The sequence below is a fragment of the Heterodontus francisci genome, chromosome 42, assembly GCF_036365525.1.
Source record: "Heterodontus francisci isolate sHetFra1 chromosome 42, sHetFra1.hap1, whole genome shotgun sequence".
NCBI lineage: Eukaryota > Metazoa > Chordata > Chondrichthyes > Heterodontiformes > Heterodontidae > Heterodontus > Heterodontus francisci.
Genome location: NC_090412.1, coordinates 1,783,301 through 1,798,551, shown reverse-complemented (window position 1 = coordinate 1,798,551; position 15,251 = coordinate 1,783,301). Strand labels below are relative to the sequence as shown.

Below are 15,251 nucleotides of genomic sequence, written 5' to 3'. Positions count from 1 at the left end.
AAGGCTATGGACCAGGTGCTGGAAGGTGGGATTAGAATGGGTGGCTAGTTTTTCAACCGGCGCAGGAATGAATGGCCTCTTTCTGTGCTGTAACTTTTCTATGGTTCTACGTGCTCAGGGCAATGCAAGTAACAGCCACACAAACTATAATTGGTCCTACGTTCCCTGGTTTGAGGCGAGGAAAAATCACCTCAGGTCTTGGGTTGCAATTGTGACAGTGAGAGTGATTATATTTGAGATTTCTTTACTCATTCATGGGATGTGGGTGTCACTGGCAAGTCCAGCATTTGTTGCCCATCCCTAATTGCCCTTGAGAAGGTGGTGAGCTGCCTTCTTGAACCGCTGCAGTCCATTTGGGGTAGGTATACCCACAGCGCTGTTAGGAAGGGAGTTCCAGGGTTTTGACCCAGCGACAGTGAAGGAACGGCAATATAGTTCCAAGTCAGGATGGTGTGTGGCTTGGAGGGGAACTTGCAGGTTGTGGTGTTCCCATGTATCTGCTGCCCTTGCTCTTCTAGGTGGTAGAGGTCGCAGGTTTGGAAGGTGCTGTTGAAGGAGCGAGTTGCTGCAGTGCATCTTGTAGATGGTACACACTGCTGCCACTGTGCACTGGTGGTGGAGGGAGTGAATGTTGAAGGTGGTGGATGGAGTGCCAATCAAGTGGGCTGCTTGACACCTGGATGGTGTCAAGCTTCTTGAATGTTGTTGGAGCTGCACTCATTGAGGCAAGTAGAGAGTATTCCATCACACTCTTGACTTGTGCCTTGTCGATAGTGGAAAGGCTTTGGGGAGTCAGGAGGTGAGTTACTCGCCGCAGGATTCCCAGTCTCTGACCTGCTCTTGTAGCCACAGTATTTATGAGGCTGCTCCAGTTCAGTTTCTGATCCATGGTAACCTCCAGGATTTTGATGGTGGAGGATTTAGCAATGGTAATGCCATTGAATGTCAAAGGGAGATGGTTAGATTCTCTCTTGTTGGAGATGGTCATTGCCTGGCACTTGTGTGGCACGAATGTAACTTGCCAAGCCTGAATTTTGTCCATGTCTTGCTACACATGGACACGGACTGCTTCAGTATCTGAGGAATCGCAAATAGTACTGAACATCGTGCAATCATCAGCAAACATCCCCACTTCTGACCTTATGATTAAAGAAAGGTCATTGACAAAGCAGCTGAAGATGGTTGGGCCTAGGACACTACCCTGAGGAACTCCTGCAGCGATGCCCTGGGGCTTAGATGCTTGGCTTCCAACAACCACAACCATTTTCCCTTGTAATAGGTACAACTCCAACCAGTGGAGAGTTTTCCTCCTGATTCCCATTGACTTCAGTTTTGCTCGGCCTCCTTGATACCACACTCGGTCAAATGCTGTCTTGATGTCAATTGTTGTCACTCTCACCTCACCTATAGAATTTAGCTCTTTGTCCATGTGTGGATGAAGGCACTTGTATCCTTTTGTGATTGTGAATGAGAGAGGGTGTGATTGTGAATGAGAGAGTGAGTGAGAGACTGTGTGAGAGAGAGCACAAGAGTGTGTGAGAGAGATTGTGTTTGTGTGTGTGTGTGTGTGCGGGAGAGACTGTGCAAGTGTGTGCATGTGTGATTTTGTGCCAGTGTGTAGGGTGTGAGAGTATGTGTGTGAAGATGTCGGTTGAAGGTAGATTCGCCTGATGTCCTTCACAATCAAATACTTGGCCAGTATTCACTGCTTGTGTTCACACATGACGAATAGGCAAAGTGTCAGATTGAAACAGTAAGAAAAATGGAAAATAAGCTGACTTGAGAATAACAGTAAGTGCCCTGGGACTGGCATTAAATAATGGTGAGCAGAAAGCAATTTGTTAACAGATTTTCATAAACAATTGATCAGACTCACTCAGCAAACATGACTGAAGATGGCAAGAGCACAGGAACATGATGTAAACATCACAGCAAAGCTCCAGATCTGGCTCTACATCTATTAGATACAATGCAGTTACCAGAAATGTCAGACTCGATTTAGTCCCAAATGAAACAGATTCCATTGCAAACCAATTAAAGATTTATGATAGGAATTTATTCTAAAGTATATGGGATAAGAAGATGGAATTCACCAATTGTGAACAGGATGCCGACTAACATTCCTTCCTCAATCAACATCTGCAACAATCGGGTTAACTGCTCATTGCCCTCGTTGCGGATTGTGGGATCTAGCTGTGTGCACAATGTCTGTCTACATGCCATCAGTCCCTGCACTTCAAAGTGATTCACTGCATGTGACACACCACCAGGCATTTCTGCGAGATGTGGCAAGATCTTGTATAAATCCAGATCCCCCTCCTTTCCATTACACCACGAAGTCTGCAGTTTCTGAGCTACAACAATGATGATGTACATGAAACACTTTTTTCTTGATGTGGGTTAATCATGGACTGAATATAATTGGAATCAGTTGCACTGGACTGGCTTGTTGATGGGTTTGTTGCCCATCATTGATATGCTGTCATTCCCACAATTTTGATCATGAGATTCCCAGTATTACCTTGCTTCCCTCACATGGGTTTGTGTCCCCTGGCTATCGATGTTTGTGTTCACTTCACTCAGTCATGTTTAAGCCCAGAGACCTGTGACACCAATTTATTCCCCTCAGCCTTTCTGTGAGACTCTGGAGTCTGCCCAACACTCGGCAGCCATTTGAACCCCCAAAAACTGGTGGGTTATTGTCAGGTGGGATGTAAATATGTTAAAAAACTGAAACTGAACCCCAACCCGCCTGCAACCTGCCCATGTCCAGTTTTAGCAGAGACAGGATGGGAGCAGGAAACCAACCACTTGCAGAAAAAGGGTAGTTCATTTAAATATTATAATGAGGCTGCATGCCTCAGAATTAACCACCATTTTAAATTTAACCTGGCCACGAGAGAGAGGCGAGGACTGCTGGCTCCAGGAGGCTTGATCTTTATATCTGCCTGCTGGATCCAGTTTAACTGCTTCACCCACTGCCACCCTTCCCCCACCACTGCAATCGAACACCCAACCCAACCCTTCCAATCTCCCATCTGATCTCCAATCTCCACCCCACCCCTGGGCCCTGGGCTTTTTGATCTCTCCCTCCTCTTTGCTCCCTGGCTATGGCCTGCTGCCAAAGGCTTACCCAGCCAATAGCCAGCCTTTCTTTTAATACGTTAGGTAAACCCTGCCGATAAGTTCACCAGGACCTGAGGGAAACCCATTCTTCTGGGTTTTCTGAACGCTATACAGCCCTCCCGCTCTCCCCCACTCTCTCCCCACCTCTGAAATAAGATTGGGGTCTTAGGGTTACTTGCCATGGTTCAGCGGTGAGTTCCTAATTTTTTTTTGCCAGTTCTGAAGAAGGGTCACTGACCTGAAACGTTAACTCTGCTTCTCTCTCCACAGATGCTGCCAGACCTGCTGAGTATTTCCAGCATTTCTTGTTTTTATTACAGATTTCCAGCATCTGCAGTATTTTGCTTTTATTTGAGTTCCTAATCTGTCTGACTAGCTCCAGTTTGGATGTTTTAGGGAAAATGAAAATTTCACTGGTTGTAAACCCCCGAGAGGTAGTTTGACAGCTGCGAATAATCAGACTGCGAGCTTCAGAAACTTCAGCATAACAATGGGTTGACTTTAACACAATCATCTTCTAATTTTAATTAATTTATTTATCTGAAGGTATTTTCACAGGGCAATTTATAAACCTAAACGGTTTACTCTACTGTAGGATTTAAGCTCAAGGTCCCAGCAGTTAATTAAATAAAAGCTGAAACTCAGGAAATGCAGACCAGTACAAAGTATTAAAATTCAGATTTGCATTTTCCTATTCTGAACATTGGCAGTGTTTTGCATAATGTGTTTCAAATTGGTCGCTGCTTAATCCTTACTATGAGTGTGATATACAGAATACTGTGAATGCCGAGCAGGTCACTACAGTGAAACAGCAACCACATTATAAACCCTTTCAGTTTAAATACCATCACTGTTACACATGCCGTATTCTCATTACAAGATCCTCATATAGGTCGTATATCCCTCATATGTTAGTTTTTAATGATATTAACAAGACTGATAAGGGCACTTCTTCCATTTTTATAGTCACGCCAGGGTACAAAATCTGGTTGATGATTTCAGTAGCCCTATACTAAACGCTGAAAATAAATGGGTTAAGCAAGCAGTTGGAGAAATGTCATTACAGCATGTTAAACACTGGTCCACCAATATTAGCAACAACAATTTGCAGCCTAACTTAGTCTCATTGTGAGCCAAGACCTTGATAAAGGCCAATTTAGAGAAATTTGTGCAGAACTGGGCAAAGTCAGATAGAAACGCAACTGAGCTCTGGACTGGTTAGTTGTGGACTTTGATAACTGGAAGGACTGGCATGATGATATTTTGTGTCTATTTTCACTGTCGCAGACATAGAAAACCTGCCAAAGATACTTGAAAATCAAGAGGTGAAAGAGAGGGAGGAACTTAAAAGAATCATCATCACCAGGGAAAATGTGCTGGGAAAACTATTTGCCCTAAAGACTGACAAGTCCCCAGGACCAGATGGTTTGCATCCTAGGGTCTTAAAAGAAGTGGCTGCAGAGACTGTAGAAGCTTTGGTTTTAACCTTCCAAAATTCCTTAGATTCCCAGCGGATTCGAAAATATCAAATGTAACACCTTTATTCAAGAAAGGAGGGAGACAGAAAGCAGGAAACTATAGGCCAGTTAGCCTAACATCTGTCATAGGGAAATTACTGGAATCCCTTATTAAGGAAGTCATAGCAGGATACTTAGAAAATCATAATGGGATCAGACAGAATCAACATGGCTTTGTGAAAGGGAAATCATGTTTCACTAATTTATAAGAGTTCTTCGAGGAAGTAACAAGCAAGGTGGATAAAGGGGAAACTGTAGATGTCGTGTACTTGGATTTCCAAAAGGCATTTAATAAGGTGCCACATCAAAGATTACTACTCAAGACCACATCATGTAGGGGGTAACATATTAGCATGGATAAAGGACTGGCTAACAGAAAGCAGAGAGTAGGGATAAATGGGCCTTTTTCAGGTTGGCAAGCTGTAACTAATGGAGTGCCACAGGGTTCAGTGCTAGGGCCTCAGCTATTTATAATATATATCAATGACTTGGATGAAGGGACTGAATGTATAGTAGCTAAATTTGCTCACGACACCAAGATAGGAAGGAAAGTAAGTTATCAAGAGGAGGTAAAGAGTCTACAAAAGGATATAGATAGGTTAAGTTAGTGGGTAAAAATTGGCAGATGGAGTATAATGTGAGAAAATGTGAACTAGTCCACTTTGGCAGGAAGAATAGAAAAGCTGTATACTATTTAAACGGAGAGAGATTGCAGAACTCAGTGGTACAGAGAGATCTGGGTGTCCTGGTACATGAATCACAAAAGGTTAATATGCAGGTACAGCAAGTGATTAGGAAGACAAATGGAACATTGGCGTTTATTACAAGGGGAATCAAATATAAAAGTAGTGAAGTTTTATGCAGCTGTACAGGACCTTGGTGAGATTACATCTGGAGTACTGTGTACAGTTTTGGTCTCCTTATTTGAAAAAGGATATAATTGTGTTGGAAGCAGTTCAAAGAAGGCTCACTCAACTAATTCCGGGGACGAAGGGCTTCTCTTATGATGAAAGGTTGACTAGGTTGGGCCTATACGCATTGGAGTTTAGAAGAATTAGAGGTGCTCTTATTGAAACATATAAGATTCTGGGGGGATTTAATAGAGTGGATACTGGGAGGATGTTTCCTCTTGTGGGGGAGACTAGAACCAGGGTCACAGTTTAAGAATAAGATGTCTCCCTTTTAAGACGGAGATGAGGAGAATTTTTTTTTATCTCAAAAGGTCGTTAGTCTGTGGAATTCTCTTTCCCAGAAAGCAGTGGAGGCTGGGTCATTGAATTTATTCAAGGCTGAGTTAGATAGAGTTTTGAAAGACAAGGGAGTCAAGGGTTATGGGAAGCAAACAGGAAAGTGGAGTTGAGACCACAACCAGATCAGCCATGATCTTATCGAATGGCTGAGAAGGTTCAAAGGGCCGAATGGCCTACTCTTGCCCCTAAGTCCTATGTTGCTATGACGATGACGAGCAGATGGTTGACTTGGATCGCTATGCAAATGTACGCTCGACCTCTCCGGAGTGTGACCAGTTGCCGTTGAAGAAACCCGTAACTCACCTCAGTTGCAAATAACAACTGAAAAAACAACTGCGTTATACTATGCATTTCAGATCTAGGAGTTAATAATGCCAAGGAAGGACCAAATTTAAAAGGTTGCATACTGCACGAACAGGATCATTCAGTCCCACAGCATGAGTGCAGCAGGAAATTGAGGATACGCCAGAAATGAGGAGGGTGGGTGGGTGGGTGGGTGGTAGAGGGGAAGGGGGAGGGGGGAATGAATGTTATGGGGAGAAGGGGAGGGGGTATGAGTGGGGAGTTAATGCATACAAACCCTGGCTTCACCCCAAAGGGTTACAAAGTGACTGGCAAAACTGCCATCGACATCATTAAACCTGAACGGATTGTAACAATCTGAGTAGCAACATTTCACTACAGATATTCACAAGCAGAAAATTGAAGTTTGACTTTATTTTGCCTGTGGGCTACAAGTGAATAAACTCAATTAAAAAGGAGGAAACCTTTCAACCATAACAATGAGTACCACATGAAGTTAGGTCTCCAGAGTGACATTAACTCTGGTCTATAATCTCTGAAGTCAATTATCAGGGGCATATATTTTATGTGTGGTTATTTCTTGGTAATGTATCTGTACCCCTAGATCTCTTAACTCCTTTACCCCATTTAGACTCTTATTATCCAAGCAGTATATGGCCTACTTATTCTTCCTAACAAAATGCACCACCTCACACATTTTAATTGACATTAGTTTAATTTATTAATGGATGAATTGACACCCAATGAGTGAAAGTGGCATTTGGCGAGTTAAAGTATTAATATATTGGGTGCATAGATCAAGATTTCTTGATGAAATAATGTAATTAGATCAACAGAGATTATCTCAAGTCTCCATTGCCTCGGCCAGCCCACCAGCTCTTGTAGTTGCTGTTTGTCCACGAGCACACACACGTGTGTGGTGGTGAGGTCAAGGCACATGGCCAATGGGTTGCTAGTGTGTAGTACATGACTGCAGCAGCCATTTCCAGCCGCCTGCAGCCCATTTCTCAATTGAAAAATGGGCGGTCAGGAATTTAAATGTGGGGTGGCTGGGGTGCTGCACCACGGTCCTCCCATTGACCCCCACGGCCTGTCTGATGCAGTTTCCAGGTGGGCCTATATATAGAGGGGTAGCCCACCCATTTGAAACAGGTACCAGGCTGATCAAAAGTGTAAACTGGTTTTAAGTCCTCAATTTCAATTATCACGTGGAAAGAGATGAAGCCTGTTTTAAGCCTGACTCTTGCTGGCTCAGGCCACATTACCAGCAAGTGGGCAGCCCAGTTCCTCCAGTGGGATATGAAACTCTCAAGAGTTTGCACTCGTTGAAAGGTACACACTGCAAGGTACCAGCAGAGCAGAGCAATGACTGGACTGACACCCTGCTGGACTTTCTAACAATAGATTGCATGAACTTTTGAGCCTCATTATATTGGTCCTTGGCTGGTGTTTGGGGATGAAAGTCACAAGCTAACATTTCATGCCAAACCCAAACATCTGCCTTTGTAGATGGTTCTGTTGCCAAAGTAAACTGCCCGAAGATGCAGTAAGAATTTGACCAGATAATGGTGCCGGCAGTTCACACTTGCCACCTTGATGGGTGCCATTAGATTGATTGATGGTTCCTCAATTCCTATGCGAGTCCAGTTCACACAGCCCTGCATACTTGGAAATCTTGCAAAAGGATGAAATCTTTGCTCTGTGTCTCATTGTTTGTCTACACTTTCAGGAAAATGGATGAACTACCAAGCCCTATGGAAAGTGCATGTGTCACTGTGAGAATACAGATTGTGCTGCCTGGAGCTAAGCTTCTGCAATCCTGCTCCAGGTGCCATAATCAGTGTAAGCAGCTAATAGCTACAATGACTTTTACTGTCATAGCACTGGGAGTCAGTCTTTACATTTATGATTAGCATGTGGCAAGTCTCACTGATTAACCTCTCCTAAACCACCATGCACATTTTCTTAAGGGCAACTAGGAATTGGCAATGAATAACAGCCTTGCCAACAACTTCCACATCCCAAGAATGAATTAAAAAACATGGCTCCTCAGATTATATTTGCTTTGCTTTGTTAGTGTTTTCTCATATTAACCAGAGCTGCAAGTGCCATTTCTCTTGGCTACACCCTCACCTACTCGAATGTGCATCATGCTCATTTAATTGGCTTTCTAATCAATGTCACTCCTAAAGAACATAAACGTCACTCCCAACAGTTCCATCATCCTGGCAGCTCAGCTAACGATTCCTTGTGTCCTTCTCATCGGATAATCACTCTGCTCCTTTTTTGACAAAGTGAACACTGCATCCCCAGTGCAATCAAACTGGAAACAACGTGGGCTCCTCAGCAGTTCAAACCCTCATTCAATACTGGAAACGATAGTATTCCCAGAAGATTCTTTTGAAAATCAAAAAGTGACAAAATTGAGCTCAAAAGATGGCCCTCAATGATTAGGTTAATTTGCCCCCGAATAATATTTAATTACTGTAATCCTGAACGAAAAATGCAGCAGTAAGGGAGAAAGAACTTATACTTAGCTAGGTCATCAGTTCAATCCCACTGCAGGAATATATTGTACATATTATAGGGGATGAGCAGATATCTCCTCCCCTGCTGGATCAATGCATTGGAAACATAATTAACTTAGGGACAGGGCAATGGTACAGAATGCTTCAAATGTTGCTGTTCATTAGGTCTACCTAACCTTGGACAAAGAATTTAATCAACCATGAGACAGGGTTTTGGATCCTGGTAGATGTGCTCGGACAGATCAGAGACAGCTATGAGCAGTTCTGATGAAGGGTCACTGACCTGAAACGTTACCTCTGCTTCTCGCTCCACAGATGCTGCCAGACCTGCTGAGTATTTCCAGCATTTCTTGTTTTTATTACAGCTATGAGGAGATGCTTATCAATAGTTACCACTGAGACAGGATGTTGCAACCTGGGCCAGCAGTCTTTCCTGGACATATCCTCTGGTGTCCCACTAATCACAGCGCTCCTTCAGGGTATCTCTTGGTCCGTTCTACTGTCAAATCCTCTCCTCCCCTCATCCCATCCTTTGTGCCATTTTACATGAATTTATAGTTTCATTTTAAAAGTCCTTAATCTGTGAACTTCCTATAACCAGGATCCACAGGTCAAAAATCAGACAATCTCCTTGCCATAGAAATCCTGAATTGAATCGATATCATATCAGTATCACAGCATTACTCAGTCTTAGCTCTGTGGATATAAATTGAACTTGTCCAGTATAGTTTTGCTCCATGATATTGTGAGTACTTAATAGCTCCAGAAATATATGGGAAAATTGCTGAGAAAAACACTAAGAACGGGCATTAACGATTATGTTCCCCTTGCCAGCCATCATGTTCTCCCAGATCAGGTCAAGCAAGGATTAGATAGAAGGCTTAGAAACAGATCCCAAAGATGAGACTCACTCATTAAAATGCAGCATGTATTTAATAGATCAGTTTATGCATTCTTTGTACATCTGAGATAAATGTCAGACTTAGAATAAAATCTGCAGCAATGTTACATTGCTGCTGCTGCCTTGTCCTGTAACACTGTGGCTTTTGTGTAGCTCAGAACCAGTCTCAGATCAGTAACTGCAGCACCTAGTTTATACTGCTTGGTTGTGAGTCTATCATTGCTGGGGAATATCTGCTCACATGCAGGATTCCACTCTTTGCCAATACATTCGAAATGTATTGAGATAGTGAGGAACTGCTGAGGACTGTCCACACTCGAAGCAGCTGTAGAGTTACACAGTGCCCAGGAGGTACAATTTGGTGTGAATCAGCCTCCTGCACTGCTCTCTGGAGTCAGCTTGGAACCTGACTCCAGAGTTATACTGTCACTTATGCATTGCTGTGGAATATGACTGCCCCAAAACACATGGTTGCCATGGTGTCCAAACACACGACTGAGAGGAAACTTCTGATGACCCATCTGCTTTCTTAGTCAGATAGTATTCACCATTAACCAGTATTTGATGTTTCATAAGGTTCCAGTATCCCTAATAGTAAAGCATTTTATAGTAAGATTATGAATAATTAACATGTATCTAATAAGAATCTATTGCCATTGTGCTAATTAGCAATATTTCAACAACTCTGTAAATGTAGAACTATAGCAAAATTATAAATGTTTGATATCATGAGAAATGCATTATTAATTATAGATGAATACTGCCTCAGAAATATTCCCCATTGTGCTGCTCTTCTGTTGCATGCCATTTTTTAATTCGCATTTAAGTAGATATTTTTTGTTCTCATACAGAGGTAAAAACAGACCCTTAGCCCACCTCAGCAAACTCGCTCCATCACCTACTCATCAGTATGAGGTTTCAGTGTTGGAAAAGGAACCATATTCCAATGTTCTGCTTTGTCAGCAGCAAGGATCAACTGTAAAGTACAGCTTCAAACCAACCTGATAAGTTAAGGACTAGAACAGAAAATGGTACATTTCAGAAGTAGGCCATCAAACAATGAGATAGAGGGAAAAATCTGCAGCTTAGAGGAAGATGTAAAAACATTAGGGCACAACATTAGATGATTTAACTATCCAGCTATCAATAATGTAATGGTCAAAATGGGGAACTCTTAGAATGCTTCCCAAACAACAAGGAGCATTGCTTAATTTTGTTTGGGGAAATGAAGTGGGATAAATAATTGAAGTGAGAGTAGCAGAACAACTGGGAAATGGACACAACATGAAATGAAAAGGAGGATGAAGAGTCAATGATCAGGGTGATAAAAAGAGATCCAGCCCAAATTAACTGAGCAGAAAGGTCGGCATGAAGGTCAGTAGGGTGAAAAGAGGGTGCAGAATTCTAGAGATATTTAGAAAGATTAAAATTATACTAAACCTCAAAAGGGAGGCATGTGATAAAATTGAACAAAAGAAACCTAAGGATAACCACAAAAAGGTGCAGTGAGGAGGTGTGAAAAAGAATATGAAATAAAAAAGGTAAGAGCTTTTATATACAAAGAGAGGATAGAATCACACATGGATTAGTGTGCGCAGTTTGGACATCCCATTATTGAAAAAGCATTAAAGTCATGGAGTGTGTACAGTGTAAATCCACCAGGATGCCGGCAGGAGTAAACTGAGATACTGCAGGAGAGAGGTGAAGAGGAGATTTAATAGAGGTTTTCAAATTATGAAGGGTTTTGAGATTGAATAAGGAAAGACTATTTCCTGTGGTTAGGGAGGTGGTGATGACGGATGATCAATTTAAAACTGTCGCTGAGAAAAGCAAGGAGAGTGGTTAGGAGATATATCTTTATGAGTAGTTTATTTGCAGCATGAAATGGTTTATGACAGGAAGTGTTTGAAACCAAAACCATTGTACCTTTTCAAGAATGGATAGATTAAATTTAAAGCAGAGGAAGATGCAGGGCGATGACAGAGAATGTAGGACAGTTGAGTTCATTTTGGATTGTTCTGGAAAAGAGCCAGCGTAGCCACAATGGGCTGAATGACTCCCTGTGCTGGTCTGGTTTATGAGAATACTTAGCTGCCACACTGACATTTCTATTCCATACATCCTTCTGGTCTATCTAGTTAAATTACTATGGAACGCAGGACAGTTTTGGAGAGTGGGGAGAATAAAGAGAAGGATTCATGTTAAGAATTTAAAAATTACACATTCAAGCAGCCACGAAAAGCTATTGACACTGGCTGCACCAGAGTTTTTATAATTCTCTTCACTCATCTTTATAAAGTATGACTCCTGCATTTCTTAATTTTAACATATTTCGTTACCTTTTATTTCATAGTACCATGCCCAAAACCTTCACTTCTGTGATTATAATTTAAATATAACTTTTATTTATACAGAACCTGACCATGTCTCTCATAAATGTCCCAAGGCACTTTACATACAAAGAGTATAGTGATTGTTATGCATTTCAGTGGAAGCATGTTATTTGTACAAATATAGTTTAATGTGTAAAAATATCTATCACGTGACAGGTTGGGAAATGAGGTGGGAATCCTCCGTAAGTTCCTGTATGTAATATATTCCAATCAGGGTCATTGCAAGACCAGGGTTCCGCTGTCCCAGAAGCTGAAGGACATGAAATCGACTTACAGAAATTGCCAGGCTATTTCACAAGAGTGTGATAATCTGAACAATGACCGAGATATGTATCGGATTCTTCTCCCTCACCATTGCTATCTGAGCTATTTTTGCTTCATTCCATGCATTTTCTCTGCAGGAAACATAGACAATCCCATCTGTCAGCTTCCACTCAATATGGCAATCACACTTTATGAGGTTCACACCATCAATTTGCATTTCCAGTCCCTTTAATTGCCCAATTAACTTAAGCAAATTACCCAGCTCAAGACTAAACAAATCATGTTCCTTCCATACTGTTCCCCTCGCCTGTGCTTATTTTCAGTTAATTAGGGTGTCCCCAGTTCATGGACCCACTGTGGAGTCTGAAGATTGAAATTGTTGAATCCTCTGATCGCATTGTAGTCAAGGAACAATGGCAATAATGTTACTGTTAAAATTGGCAATGTGATGATGACGAACAGCCCTAACATTCCCCAATTCCTACTCAGTGTCCAATTTTTCTCCTTTGTGAAGCGCTGAGGTTGGTCACATTAAAAGTATTGTATAAGTATAGCTTGGCATTACAGAGACACTGCACAAACCTTGGTATTTAATTTCAGAAATGCAAAATTAGAAAGACAAGACACAGGTGGGGAACGTGAGCTTCTCAAATGCAGAATTCAGGAGAATTTGGCAGAGGCGAGAGTCAGACTGGTACACCTTGATGCCTACAGGTTCGCTGACCCACGCTGAACTTTATATTGGGACTGTAGGATAATCCCCACTGTCTCCAATACAAGCCGTGGAGTGAAGTTTTACATTTAAATGCATCTAGAAAAATTCCCTCTGCCCTCTGTTTGAATGTAGACATTAACACAAACAAATGATGAATAAATAAACTTGATGTGAACATGTCCAGTGTTAATACAGCACAGGGTCCATTTCTATTCATTGTTTTACTGAATGAATTGGTGTGTTCTAACAGTCTCTGTTCATTTAGTTGGAAGGTGAGTACATGTAAAGGACCAACTCTGCTTTGAATTGGTAGTGGTTCAGCCCTCAAACCTGCAAAAACATTGATACACAAAAGACCTCCTTCTGCAGTCAACCACTGCACACAGATCAATAGATCTGTGAAAACAAGGCATCGCCCTCAATAAGAAGGTAAGAATGATGTTACAATAAATAACAACAACACAATCAGGAAAAGTTGCATTTCGTTCTCAAGAACAAGGAAAGGACAAAGAAAAGAGTCTCAGCCTGATTCAACTGGACAGCATTCTCTCCTCGAGGTCAGAAAATTGTGGGTTCAAACCCCACTCCAGACCCTTGAGCTGACATGAGCGCTGCACTGAGGGAGTGCTGCACTGTTAGAGATTATGTCATTTGGTTCAATTGGATGGTAAAGATCCCACTTTGAAGAAGAGGGATGAGTTCTCCTGGTCTCTTGGCCAACATTCCTCCCTCTTAAACAAGCACCAAAAAAAGATGAGGAATTATAGCTACAAAGTTAGGCTGGAGAAGCTCAGGTGGTTCTTCTTGGAGCAAAGGAGACTGAAGGGCGATTTGATAGAGGTATACAAGATTATGGCAGGTTTCGAAGAGGTAGACAAAGAAAAGCTATTTCCATTGGCTGATGGTACAAGAACTAAAGGGCACAGTTTTCAGATTTTGGGCAAAAGATGCAGGGGAGGATGCGAGGAAGAACTTTTTTATGCAGCGAATGTTAACGATCTGGAAGAGTAGAAAATGAATGATTTCAAAAGGAAGTTGGATGGGAACTTGAGGGGAATAAACCTGCAGGGCTACAGGGATAATGCGGGGGAATGGGATTGATTGGACTTCACTACAGAGAGCCAGTGTGTGATCAATGGGCTGAATGGCCTCCTTCGGTGCCATAATGTCTCTATTGTTATTCATCTCATTACTGTTTATGGAATCCTGCTGTGTACAAACTAGTGGCCAAAACTGCTTACATACCAAGAGTCATTGCACCAAAGTAATTCTTTTGTGAAGCATTTTTTCAGATTGGAGGCCGGTGACCAGCGGTGTGCCACAGGGATCGGTGCTGGGCCCTCTGTTGTTTGTCATATATATTAATGACTTTGATGTGAATGTAGGGGGTATGATTAGTAAGTTTGCAGATGACACCAAAATTGGTGGTATAGTGGACAGTGAAGAAGGTTGTCTAAGGTTACAACAGGATATAGATCAACTGGGAAAGTGGGCAAGGGATTGGCAAATGGAATTTAACGCAGACAAGTGCGAAGTGATGCATTTTGGGAAGTTAAACCAGGGCACGACATATACAGTGAATGGCAGGGCCCTGGGGACTGTTGTTGAGCAAAGAGACCTTGGGGTGCAAGTACATAGTTCCCTGAAAGTGGCAACACAGGTAGACAGGGTGGTGAAGAAGGCGTATGGCATGCTTGCCTTCATCGGCCGAGGCATTGAGTACAAGAGTTGGGATGTCATGTTACAGTTGTACATAACGTTGGTTAGGCCGCACATGGAGTATTGTGTGCAGTTCTGGTCACCGCACTACAGGAAAGATGTGATTAAGCTAGAGAGGGTGCAGAAAAGATTCACAAGGATGTTGCCTGGTTTGGAGGGCTGAGTTATAAAGAGAGATCGGATAGGCTGGGTCTGTTTTCCCTGGAGCGAAGGAGGCTGAGAGGGGACATGATAGAGGTATATAAAATTATGAGAGGCATAGATAGGGTAGATAGCCAGAGTCTGTTTCCCATGGTAGGGGTGACTAAAACTAGAGGACATAGATTTAAGGTGAGAGGGAGGAGGTTTAAAGGGGATCAAAGGGGTAAATTTTTCACACAAAGAATAGTGGGTATCTGGAATGAGCTGCCTGAGGAGGTGGTGGAGGCAGGAACAATAGCAACATTTAAGAGGCATCTGGACAGGTACTTGAATGAGCAAGGCATAGAGGGATATGGAATTAATGCAGGCAGGTGGGATTAGTATAGATGGGCAT

The 15,251-nt window shown here is 42.3% G+C and overlaps 1 protein-coding gene across 1 annotated transcript in view; it reads right to left on the bottom strand.

Moving 5' to 3' along the window:
- LOC137355387 (glutamate receptor ionotropic, delta-1-like) overlaps nucleotides 1–15,251 on the bottom strand; it is a 410,432-nt gene that overhangs the window by 371,525 nt on the left and 23,656 nt on the right. The gene's annotated exons all lie outside the window — the stretch shown is intronic.